Below are 10,712 nucleotides of genomic sequence, written 5' to 3'. Positions count from 1 at the left end.
GTAAGAATGTACTCCCGCATATAACTTGAAACGGCATTCAACCCCCTTTAATATTGTCATTCATGATTTTCCCTGTCCTTCGTCTTTCGGGAGATCGTGGTCATAAGAGTGTCGTTTTTGAGTTGGAGCAGCTGGGAACGCAGCAATCACAGCGATGAGATGACCCTGCCATTCTTTCTTGCTCCGTCGCATTGAAACCAGATGTTGTGTTACACTGCTTCGCTTACCGGAACCAGGAAGTGTGAAAAAGGCCTATTGCACATCACTAACCTGAACTAATTAATTAGGACCTGAACACCACGTGATAATTACAGGCAGGTGTGTTTGATATGGGTTGCAACTGAAATCTGCAGGAAGGTGGCTCTCCAGGAACAGGGTTGGCCACCCCTGGTCTAGAACTTCATAAAAAATAAAGTTATTTCAAGCATTCTTATAAGTTGACAATGAAGTCAATTTTACTCTTAGTTTTATGTTTATAGTAGTGCTTGTTGTATGTATCTGTGCACTTTATTATTTTGTCAAATTTTATTTTGCTCTCATAATATTTAATCAAATACCATAACCCTCCCTCCCCTTTCGAAACAACTTTTCTTCTCTTCTGGTCACATGGAATGCCTTTAGGGTGGGGCTATCAATGCGGGTCGTGTTTCTAACCTGCCTGGTTCAAACTAATATGTAACAACACTGTATGTAAACTTTAGCACTCCATTCTCGTCATAACCAGGCATCTGAAAATGCAGATGGGGGATTTTAGTGGACAGTAATCCTCCACAACTGCCTGCAATTTGGCATTCAAATCTTCCTCCATATTGTTAGCAATGGAGATCTTCCAACATTCTGATCAGTTACTGAAGGATGAAATCATGCACACATTTTTCCCATTTCAGAAATATTCAGATGTATATCACAATATGGAAAAAAGGACATATTTCCTACGTTTAATGCTGAACAAACTAATTTAACCATACTATGGGATAAAAAGGCACAATCACAACCTGTCCTTTTGGCAGAATGGCTTCAATATAAGCTGCTTATGTAAATTCAAGATGAAGCAAATTTTTATTTCCCAGTTCATGACCCCTTCAAAGAGGGCAAACAAATTATCTAATGTTTTGACATAAGACGTCATTGTTCTATAAAAAAACATCTTGAGAGTTTCAGAACTCGACACTTCCTCATTTCTTTTGTCAAAACCAGCTTTTATTTAAAACAAGCTGCACTGCAGAATGATGCAAGACCACCTCTGCAGAACACTGACTTCAACAGCATTGCCAATTTAGCTCTTCCTGTTGATTTGGTGAGTAAATACTATGGAGATAGAAACACAGGAAAACCTGAGCAAAATACAATCTCACTGCATATATACTGGATGGGACTGTTATTGCATCACAACGCAAAACATTTCTACATTTCATAAGTAGAGCAAGCGTTTAGTTACTCATTCAGTAAATAGTTACCATATAGCACAGCCACTAGCCAGTAATAAAATAATCTATTCTTGGATGAAGTTTGCCCCCCACTCAACTCAAATGTCAGCAAATCATTATTATCATTTGTGCTCCGTTTCATTCATTTTTTTTCCCTTCGGCTTAGCCCCTTAGGTCACCATAGTGGCATAAAACAAATCTGGTATATGTTTTACACAGTGCATGCCCTACCAGCTGCAACCCATCACTGGAAAACACCATGCACTCCTACATGCACACACACACTCATACACTACGGTCAATTTAGTTCATCCAATTCCCCTATACCACATGTCTTTGGACTGTGGTGGAAACCAGAGCACCTGGAGGGAACCCACGCGAACATGGGGAGAACATGCAAACTCCACACAGCAATGCCAATTGGCCGAGCCGAGACACGAACCAGGGACCATCTTGCTGTGAGGTGACTGTTCTAACCACTGAGCCACCATCCTGCCCTGTGTTCCATTTGTGCTGCAAAATGTCTTTGGCCTTGGGTGTTTCAGAAATTAAAAAACATTCTGAGATCTTTCAGGCCCCACAGCTGCACCAAATTCACCCTATAGTTTGCACGTGTTTTGCTTGTTTGTGCTGGTTAAAGTTTTTTTTGTTGCTTCTAGAATTAAGATAGTGGTCATTGAAATAAAAACAAAGATGTCACCGTTCCCCTAGTCTCAGCCTCAGACATCACACAGTTACTGCCCACGAACCTTAGGCTAAATGTCTGTCACACCTTTCTGGAAACACTTCAGCAGATCCTCAGATCGGTCCTCTGATTGGTTTAAATATACAGGATTTGAGTCGAGTGGGCAGCAATCTACTTTATGCAAGTCTACCGGTCCTCCCACAGTAGCTGTGGGGGTTGAGACACCTCATACTGACCTACACATTTTATTTTACCTGAAAAACCAAAGAAGCACTTATTTACTTATTTCCAGCACAAATTATTAAGATTTTTTGGAAAAAAAGGGGGGGGGGACAACTTCACTCAGGTGTTATAATAATATTGAATAAGACATTGACACTACTACATTAAAGTTTGTGTGAACCTGTAAGTTGTTGAGACTTTTACTTCAGCATGTTGATGTATTTCCAGCTGAAACCGAATATTGAGTACTGGGCAGTGCTCTCTCTTTTAACAATAGCGTGCTTACAAATATTCATAAACAGATTGTTACCATTACACTAATGGTAACAATGTACCCTAGCAAAATAAACATTTTACATATACTTTAAAACAAAGTACTGAAGGTCTTATGCTGCGTTAAAGCCAGATGCGAATAAAGCATCAAGCATGAGCGATTTACATGTTAAGTCTATGCAAAGACGCAAATAGACAAACTGTGGTGCATTTCGCGTGAATGACACAAATGATGAATCTCACGCAAATGAAACTTAACGCTTCGGCTTAACAGTGCATCTAGAAAGTATTCATAGCACATAGCAATTTTTTATGTTACAGCCTTATTTCAAAATGGATTATATTCTTTTATTTCCTCTAAATTCTACATCCAATACTTTATAATGACAATGTGAAAAAAGATTTTTTGAAATTGTTGCAAATTTATTTAAAATAAAAAGCCTGAAAAATCACATGTACATCAGTATTTACAGCCTTTGCTCTATTCTTTGTTGATACACCTTTGGCAGCAATTAAAGCCTCAACTGTTTTTGAATATGATGCCACAAGCTTGGCACACCTGTCTCTAGGAATTTTTGCCTATTCCTCTTTGCAGTACCCCTCAAGCTCTATCAGGTTGGATGGGAAGTGACTGTGTACAGCCATTTTCAGATCTTTCCAGAGATATTCAATAGGATTTAGGTGTGGGCTCTTGCTGGGCCATTCACGGACATTTACCGAGTTGTTGTGAAGCCACTCTATTGATATTTTGTCAGTGTGCTTTGGGTCATTGTCCTGCTGAAAGATGAACCGTCACCCCAGTCTGAGGTCAAGAGCACTCTGAAGCAGGTTTTCATTCTGTACATTGGTGCATTCATCTTTCCCTCTATCCTTACTAGTCTTCCAGTTCCTGCTGCTGAAAAAACATCCCCACCTATGAATACTTTCCGAATGCACTGTACATATTTTGCTAATCCCGCAAGTTGGAAAATCTGCTCTTCAGCAGACATCCGCATCGTTAACCAATAATGAGGGATTATGACGGTGTTGGTGTCCTCTTGGGCTCTGCTCAGTCTGAAGCACCGCTGACAGCCTCCATCATCCAAGGAAAGTTTCTGGAGGAGTTGATGAACTTACAGATCTGGATGCAACTCTGATCTAGTGCACTCAGACACAGTGCTGAACGAATCTATGCTGTTTTTCAGTCTTCATAAAGCACATGAACAAAGCTATTCTTACAATAAAATCCATGTTAGCCATTTAGCAACAAAGCTAAAGTCACCAGGCAAACAGAAGCCCTGCTTATGACTCGAATCTGCATCTATTGTAAAGTGAATTTGATGCGGAAATGAAGCGAGTAAACTCAAAATGTTCACCCGTCTATTTACGCATAAGAGTAACATAAAATAGATACTGGTTATTTATAAAGAATAAAGGTTAAAACAGCTTGCCACAGCTGGACACTCATTGCGAAGAGAAACAGTGATGGTGTTGACTGGTGATTTGTCGATAGTTTACTCAGAGGAATTGCAATGAGCAACAGACCCCGTGTCTGGTTTCTATATTGTGCTCATGGAATATTATCTATAAAACATGCGCTGAAAGGTCACATATCTGTGGGTGTGAAGGACGCAAAATGTGAAAATCTCCATCCTTATGTGTGTGTAGTCTTGTCCTGCTTTTCTCCTCTTGGTCCGCAGTGCTGTGCAGTGTGTGTCCTAGATTTAAGTGTGTGGGTGAGATTTAAAAAAAGCAAAGAAACAACAGTATGTTGCTGAGCCTATGTGTGTGTAGATATCTGGTGCAGAACCGGAGGTGGTGAGGGGGCTGTTTTTGATACCCCTTGGTTGAGTATGTGATTGTGCAGATCTACAAAACAGATAACAGATACAGATGGCGCATTGGTATGTGTAAAATAACCACAGTACTAATTAATTATTTAATCATTCGTCTTTGTCTTGGTTGTTTGTGAAAACAGCTCAGCTACACAGATGGATGAATTAGTTTCAGTGCTCAGAGAAGTTTACAGTGCTACATAAACTCTCTCTCTCACACACACACTCTATAAACAGCTGTATGCCAGATAACAGATGCCTTATATGTCAGTTTCCAGCAGTAAAACAGAAGCCACATATCTTCCTCTTCCTCCAATAAATAGCATTAAGGATAGACAAATAGCCAAAGCTAAAAGGGAAGTGGAAATGTGAAAAAAGAAAAAAACAAACATATTTTTAGGGGATGAGGTCATTTCCTGAATATTAATAGCTGGCCAACTGGCATGATTAAAGAATGAGAGGATGTATATTGGTATTAGCTTTGGTAAATTACCACAGAATAGGGTTGATAAAAGATAATGAAAACTTAATTATACATGGTGGTTTTATCTATTGTAGAATAATGAGGGATGTTTTCATCTCCCACTCTTCATCTCTTTGCTGCATTGCAGAGGAACATAATACTTAAAAGACCTAAAAGTGTCATGACAATGTCACTGTGACACTGCCACAGAATCACACTCTCACACATTTTCTGTACTTCTAGATCTTCAGTAATTTTTGCTTGCTTGTTGAAATATGAAAGAATAATAAAAAATAGGCCTGACCTTTGACCTTTGCTACAAAAAAATATGAAACTCAAGTAAATATGAAGCTCATGAAAAATGAGTTAACAGCAATTTGTTTATCTAGATCAGGGTTTCCCAAACTTTTCAGTCCGCACCCCCTAATGTTACAATACAAATGACTTGCGACCCCCAATATCCTTTGAGGTGGTTAGAAATATATAAATCTTGCACACAGTGACGCACAAACACATATCAATAGGCCCAAACACATAATTGAGTTTTGAATAATGCCACTCTGAGACCATTCTCTGTTTATTGTGGCCTGTATTTATCTTTGATGTACGTGAGTGCCATCAAGGTGTCAGAAAGTTTAACCTGGTGGTCTGTTTTTTTTTTATTCATTTATTTATTTTTTAGGGGGTTTTCACCTTTATTTGGAAAGGACAATAGAGGTTGCAGACAGGAAAGTATTGGGAGCAGAGAGAGGGTAAGAGTCAGCAAAGGACCTCAAGCCAGGAATCAAACTCAGGTTGCAATAAGCACCATGGTGCTATATGTCGTCACACTTAACCACTAGGCTATTGGCGCTGACCTGGTGGTCTGTCTTTAATAAAACATAATCACCAAAGGGGTCGTCAAAAAATCAAAAGGCTGACGGATTTTTTTGCATGTTTTTTTTTTGTATATAACTATTACTATTTGTTAAAATATTGTAATTCTAATAGTTTAATAAAATGGAAATCATCAAAAGCAGCCCCAATTCATTGTCCTGCATCACCACGAGGGGTCCCGACTCCCAACCCCCACTTTGGGAACCACTGATCTAGAGGATCCATGCACAATGTAGGCAAAATAAGCTACTTTTTTGGTACATCTCAATTAGTAAAGTGGAATGGGTTGGCCAACAAGCAGCATAATTAGTTATTTTGAAAGATGTTATGACTAACAATAATTATCTCCGAGTACAGATAATTACCATTAATTTAGTACAGTCAAGTATTTTGAATTAGCCTATAGTCACTTACTGTAATGGAGTAAGGAAAAGGATCCATCCAGCACCTGCACCCTCTCTCTCTCTGTGTTTATTATTATTATTTCTTTAGGCTTCTCTTTATTCATCAGGGGTCACCACAACGGAATGAACCGCCAACTTATCCGGTATATGTTTTACACAGCGGATGCCCTTCCAGCTCCACCCGAAGCACATGCAAATTTCACAAAGAAATGCTAACTGGCCCAGCAGGGACTCGAACCTGTAACCTTCTAGCTTTGAGCTACTATGTCGCCCTCTCTGTTTATATTTCATTGCAGAGCAGGTGCAGGGAGATGAAATCATAATCGACTCTGTTAACTGACTGGACTTACCTGTTAGTTCAATAAAAAGTGCTGTGTTTGTAATATTTCATTAGTCACTGTCCTTTTTCATCTAGTTAACAAGCCCGTCCCCTTGACAGGAAGTCAGTTCTGTTGTGATTTAAAATGCATTATTTTCACTGTACACAATCTTCAGCAGACTCTTTTCATGGTTTATGTAATATATTGTTTAACCCCATAATCATGTCACATTAAGGAAGTAGCAAATGAGTCGTAAAATATTTTATGTTAACTATAAATCATAGCACGTTGTTCAAAACTAAAACACAAACCGTGGTGTAGGCGACAGTTTACAGTTGCGTCAGCTTCATGAACTCCTGCAAAAGAATAATTTGTTCTCTTAATAAAGAAAGTGCAAACAGGAGCAGAATTTCTCTGCTGATGCTCCTTCAGATAAAATCAGCTGCTCGTTTAACATTTCCATTAATTTCATATGTGCCATTTAATCAAAACCTCATTTTATTGGTATTAAGACGGCCTTTACACCATTTTAGAGATTATGATTATGCAAATACATCTAACAAGCAGGAACTATAGGAACATTGATTAATTAATTGCTAAAAGACATTGAACATTGGTGAAGGAGCTCAAATGTTCTTTATTACAGCCAGTTTTTTAATCAGTGTGGATAGGTGTGTGTATATATACGTACAGTGCTCAGCATATGAGTACACCCCTCACAAATCTCTCAATTAAATGAATATTATATAGGGTGCTTTACAATATTATATTTGTGCATATACATTAGTTTAGTCAGTCCTGAAGCCAAATCTGGAGCTGATCTAACAAAATAGATAACAAAATTACAATGACAGTCCAAAAATTAGTAGCTCAGATTTATAAGTTAGGGGAAAAATATAATATTTTTAAAGAGCAAAAATCAAGAGAAAAAATATAAAATGTTGTTGAAATGTTGTAGTTTGTAATTTTTTTTTTTTGTTGCATTAATTAAATTGTATTATCTCTCTATTTCTAAAGATGTTGTCTTAATAAATATATCTGTTTAATAAATCTGTTTTGTTTAAATGCACCAAAATACACTGAGAAATGGATAAAAATATTCATTTTCGAAATGGGGTATACTCATTTATGCTGAGCACTGTATATGTATATTAGGACTGCACAATATAACGTTTCAGCATCAATATTGCAAAATGTGTATTCGCAATAGTCACATCGCATAGATATGCAATGTTGAGTTGGGATTATATCTGAGCAAGAGTCACAGTCAGAACACGAGATTTGTTGAATTATTGCGGAGTTTAACCACAATAGAGTGAAATTGTTACATTTGCATGTTTTTAAGGCCTGAGAGAGCTTTACGTCGTCAGGCAAAAGACATTTTACCAATTAGAAGTTTATTAATTCATTAATTTTCTTTTCGGCTAGTTTTTTCATTAATCTGGGGTCACCACAGCGGAACGAACCACCAGTTTATCCAACACTTGTTTTACGCAGCAGTTGCCCTTCCAGCCACAACCCTTCTCTGGGAAACATCCATACACACTCAGTCACACTCATACACTACGGGACAATTTAGCCAACCCAATTCACCTGTACTGCATGTCTTTGGACTGTGGTGAAAACCGGAGTTCCCGGAGGAAACCCACGCGAACACAGCGAAAACATGCAAACTCCACACAGAAATGCCAACTGACCCAGGCGAGGCTCAAATCAGTGACCTTCTTGCTTTGAGGCGACAGCACTACCTACAATGCCACTGCGTTTCCCAATTAGAAGTTTAATAAAGGATAATTATGTTGGATTATTCATATACCATAAACTTTGCAGCGTAATTTTAACATTTACAAAACCTAACCCAATACCTAATATTAATATCTATTTTTAAGGAAAAAATTAGGAGTTTATTGAAGCAAAAGTCATAGTTAATAGCAGGCCAATAGCAGGTAGTGAGCCTTAAAATAATAAATGACTGTAAATTCCTTCCAAATAGTGAAATTCAATCATTTGGTGAAATTATATAAATATATCGTATCACAGAAAAATAAAATATGGCAATGTCAGATTTTTCCAATATTGTGCAGCCCTAATATATATATATATATATATATATATATATATATATATATATATATATATATATATATATATATACATACATACATACATACATACATACACAAACACACACACACACACACACACACACACACACACACACACACACACACACACACACACACACATAGTTAAATTTAGAATTATTAGCTCCCCTTTGAATAATTTATTTATTTTATGTTTAAAAGAGCAAGTAATTTTTCACAGTATGTCTGATAATTTTTTTTATTCTGGAGAAAGTCTTATTTGTTTCATTTTGGCTAGAATAAAAGCAGTTTTTATTTTTTTAAAACCATTTTAAGGTCAAAATTATTAGCCCCTTTAAGCTATATTTTTTCGATAGCCTACAGAGCAACCCATCGTTATTCAATAACTTAATTACTCTAACCTGCCTATCAGTCAGTAGAACAGTAAAGCTTCCGAATCCTGTAGATGATTAGCCGGCAACTCTGCAACTCTAATATGGTCGCCCAATGAAGCTAAGCAGGGCTGCGCCCGGTCAGTACCTGGAAGGGAGACCACATAGAAAAGCTAGGTTGCTGCCAGAAGTGGTGTTAGTTTGGCCAGCAAGGGGCGCCCAACCTGCAGTCTGTGTGAGTCCTAATGCCCCAGTATATTGATGGGCACTCTAGATTGCTCAGTTAGTGCCATCTTTCATAAAAAAACCCAGAAAAAGTGTATGGGTTTAACCCTGGCATCCAGGCTGACACTGCACACTGGTTGTGGATGAGGAGATTCCCTCCCATGTGTAAAAGAGTGTCCAGAAAAGCGCTATATAAACATAAGGAATTATTATAGAGGGCTACAGCATCAAAAGAGCATAAATTAAAAACAGAAAATTTGAAAAAGGCTGACAAGTGAAGAACAAGTGTTAAGATTCCTGCTGCAACATTTAAATAGAATTGTCAGAATTTTGTCATGAGCAACATAAAAGCTTGAATCCATCCTGAATTGGTTGAATGGTTCAGACTGGCGTAATGGTGCAGAGAAAATTACGATTTTCATCACCTTATAACCAATAACCGTAATGTAACTTATAATGGCTACTTCCAGTTGGATAGCATCTAACGTACCAATTTAAATCTTAAACTGGTTTCAACAAGTTCACGCAACTATGTGATGCTATAGGTCTATATGATCCAAATCTCTAAGGAATGATTCCAGCACCTTGCTGAATCTGTGCCATTAAGAAAATGCAACTCTGAAATCAAAAATGGGCACGACCAAGTATTAGTAAGGTGTACCGAATAAAGTATGAATTTAAGCTTTCAGAATAATGGAGTGTGTGAGGCTGCACGAACAATGTATAGAGCCTGAGATCAGAGTGACTCTGGAGGAAAGTAAAATTGAGAGAAAGAGAGCTACAATGATGAATGTGTCTCTTATTTGGGACAAGGTGTCCGTAACTTTCAGGTACTCCAGAAAACAAACTCCTCTCATCCCTGCTTTCTCACTCTGTTCTGGGTCACACCGTCTCCTGGGGACGTGGAAGCAGGGCAGCGTCAGCCCTCCCCTTTTCTTCATATCCCTCACACACAGTCTCATTCTGTAATACACACTTTAATTACTGACATGAAGAAACTTAATCACAGAATCGCATCTCTAAAATTGACTCTCTGCAGGCTTAACCAACTGTCGTGGTAGATGAAAATGCAATTTAGACCAAAGATATAGAGCTGATCGTAAAATATTCGTATAAAGTTTCCATTGGAATGATTTGCATTGCGTACATTTGAGAGCAGAATTGAAGTGCTGTATTTTTAACGGTTTGATTGCAGCAGTGGTCAATGCTTGAGGTTATTGGTATGATACGCATAACCACATTAAGGAAGCAACTTGTAATGCAAAAGGAAGACAAAAAGGGAAGTTGAGACATGAGGCTCAAGAACCCACAAGTGTACTCCATTTTTTCAAATGTTTACTCAAATTGTATAACAGAGTTAATACAAACTACTTAAAATTTCATTATAAATACTGATTAAAGGAATATTTCACCCAAAATGAACATTTGCCATCTAAGTTGTGTGATTTATTTCTTCAGCAGAACATTATAGATTATTTTTTTAGCTAAAACTGTCATCCTTGGTGATTCATAAATGTAAGTAAAATG

At 37.7% G+C, this 10,712-nt stretch overlaps 1 protein-coding gene across 1 annotated transcript in view; it reads left to right on the top strand.

Annotated features, from left to right (window-relative positions):
- Positions 1 to 8,133: 8,133 nt before the first annotated feature.
- The window catches only part of pfkfb4b (6-phosphofructo-2-kinase/fructose-2,6-biphosphatase 4b), a 514,755-nt gene continuing 512,176 nt past the window's right edge, over positions 8,134 to 10,712 (top strand). The window contains exon 1 of the mRNA XM_087255194.1: positions 8,134 to 8,219. The gene's annotated coding sequence lies outside the window, so the exon portion shown is untranslated. The remainder of the gene's footprint in view (positions 8,220 to 10,712) is intronic.

The sequence above is a fragment of the Danio rerio genome, chromosome 6 (assembly GCF_052040795.2).
Source record: "Danio rerio strain M-AB ecotype USA chromosome 6, GRCz13ab, whole genome shotgun sequence".
NCBI lineage: Eukaryota > Metazoa > Chordata > Actinopteri > Cypriniformes > Danionidae > Danio > Danio rerio.
Note: the sequence above shows the minus strand (reverse complement) of the source record. Positions and strands in the feature narration are given on the sequence as shown.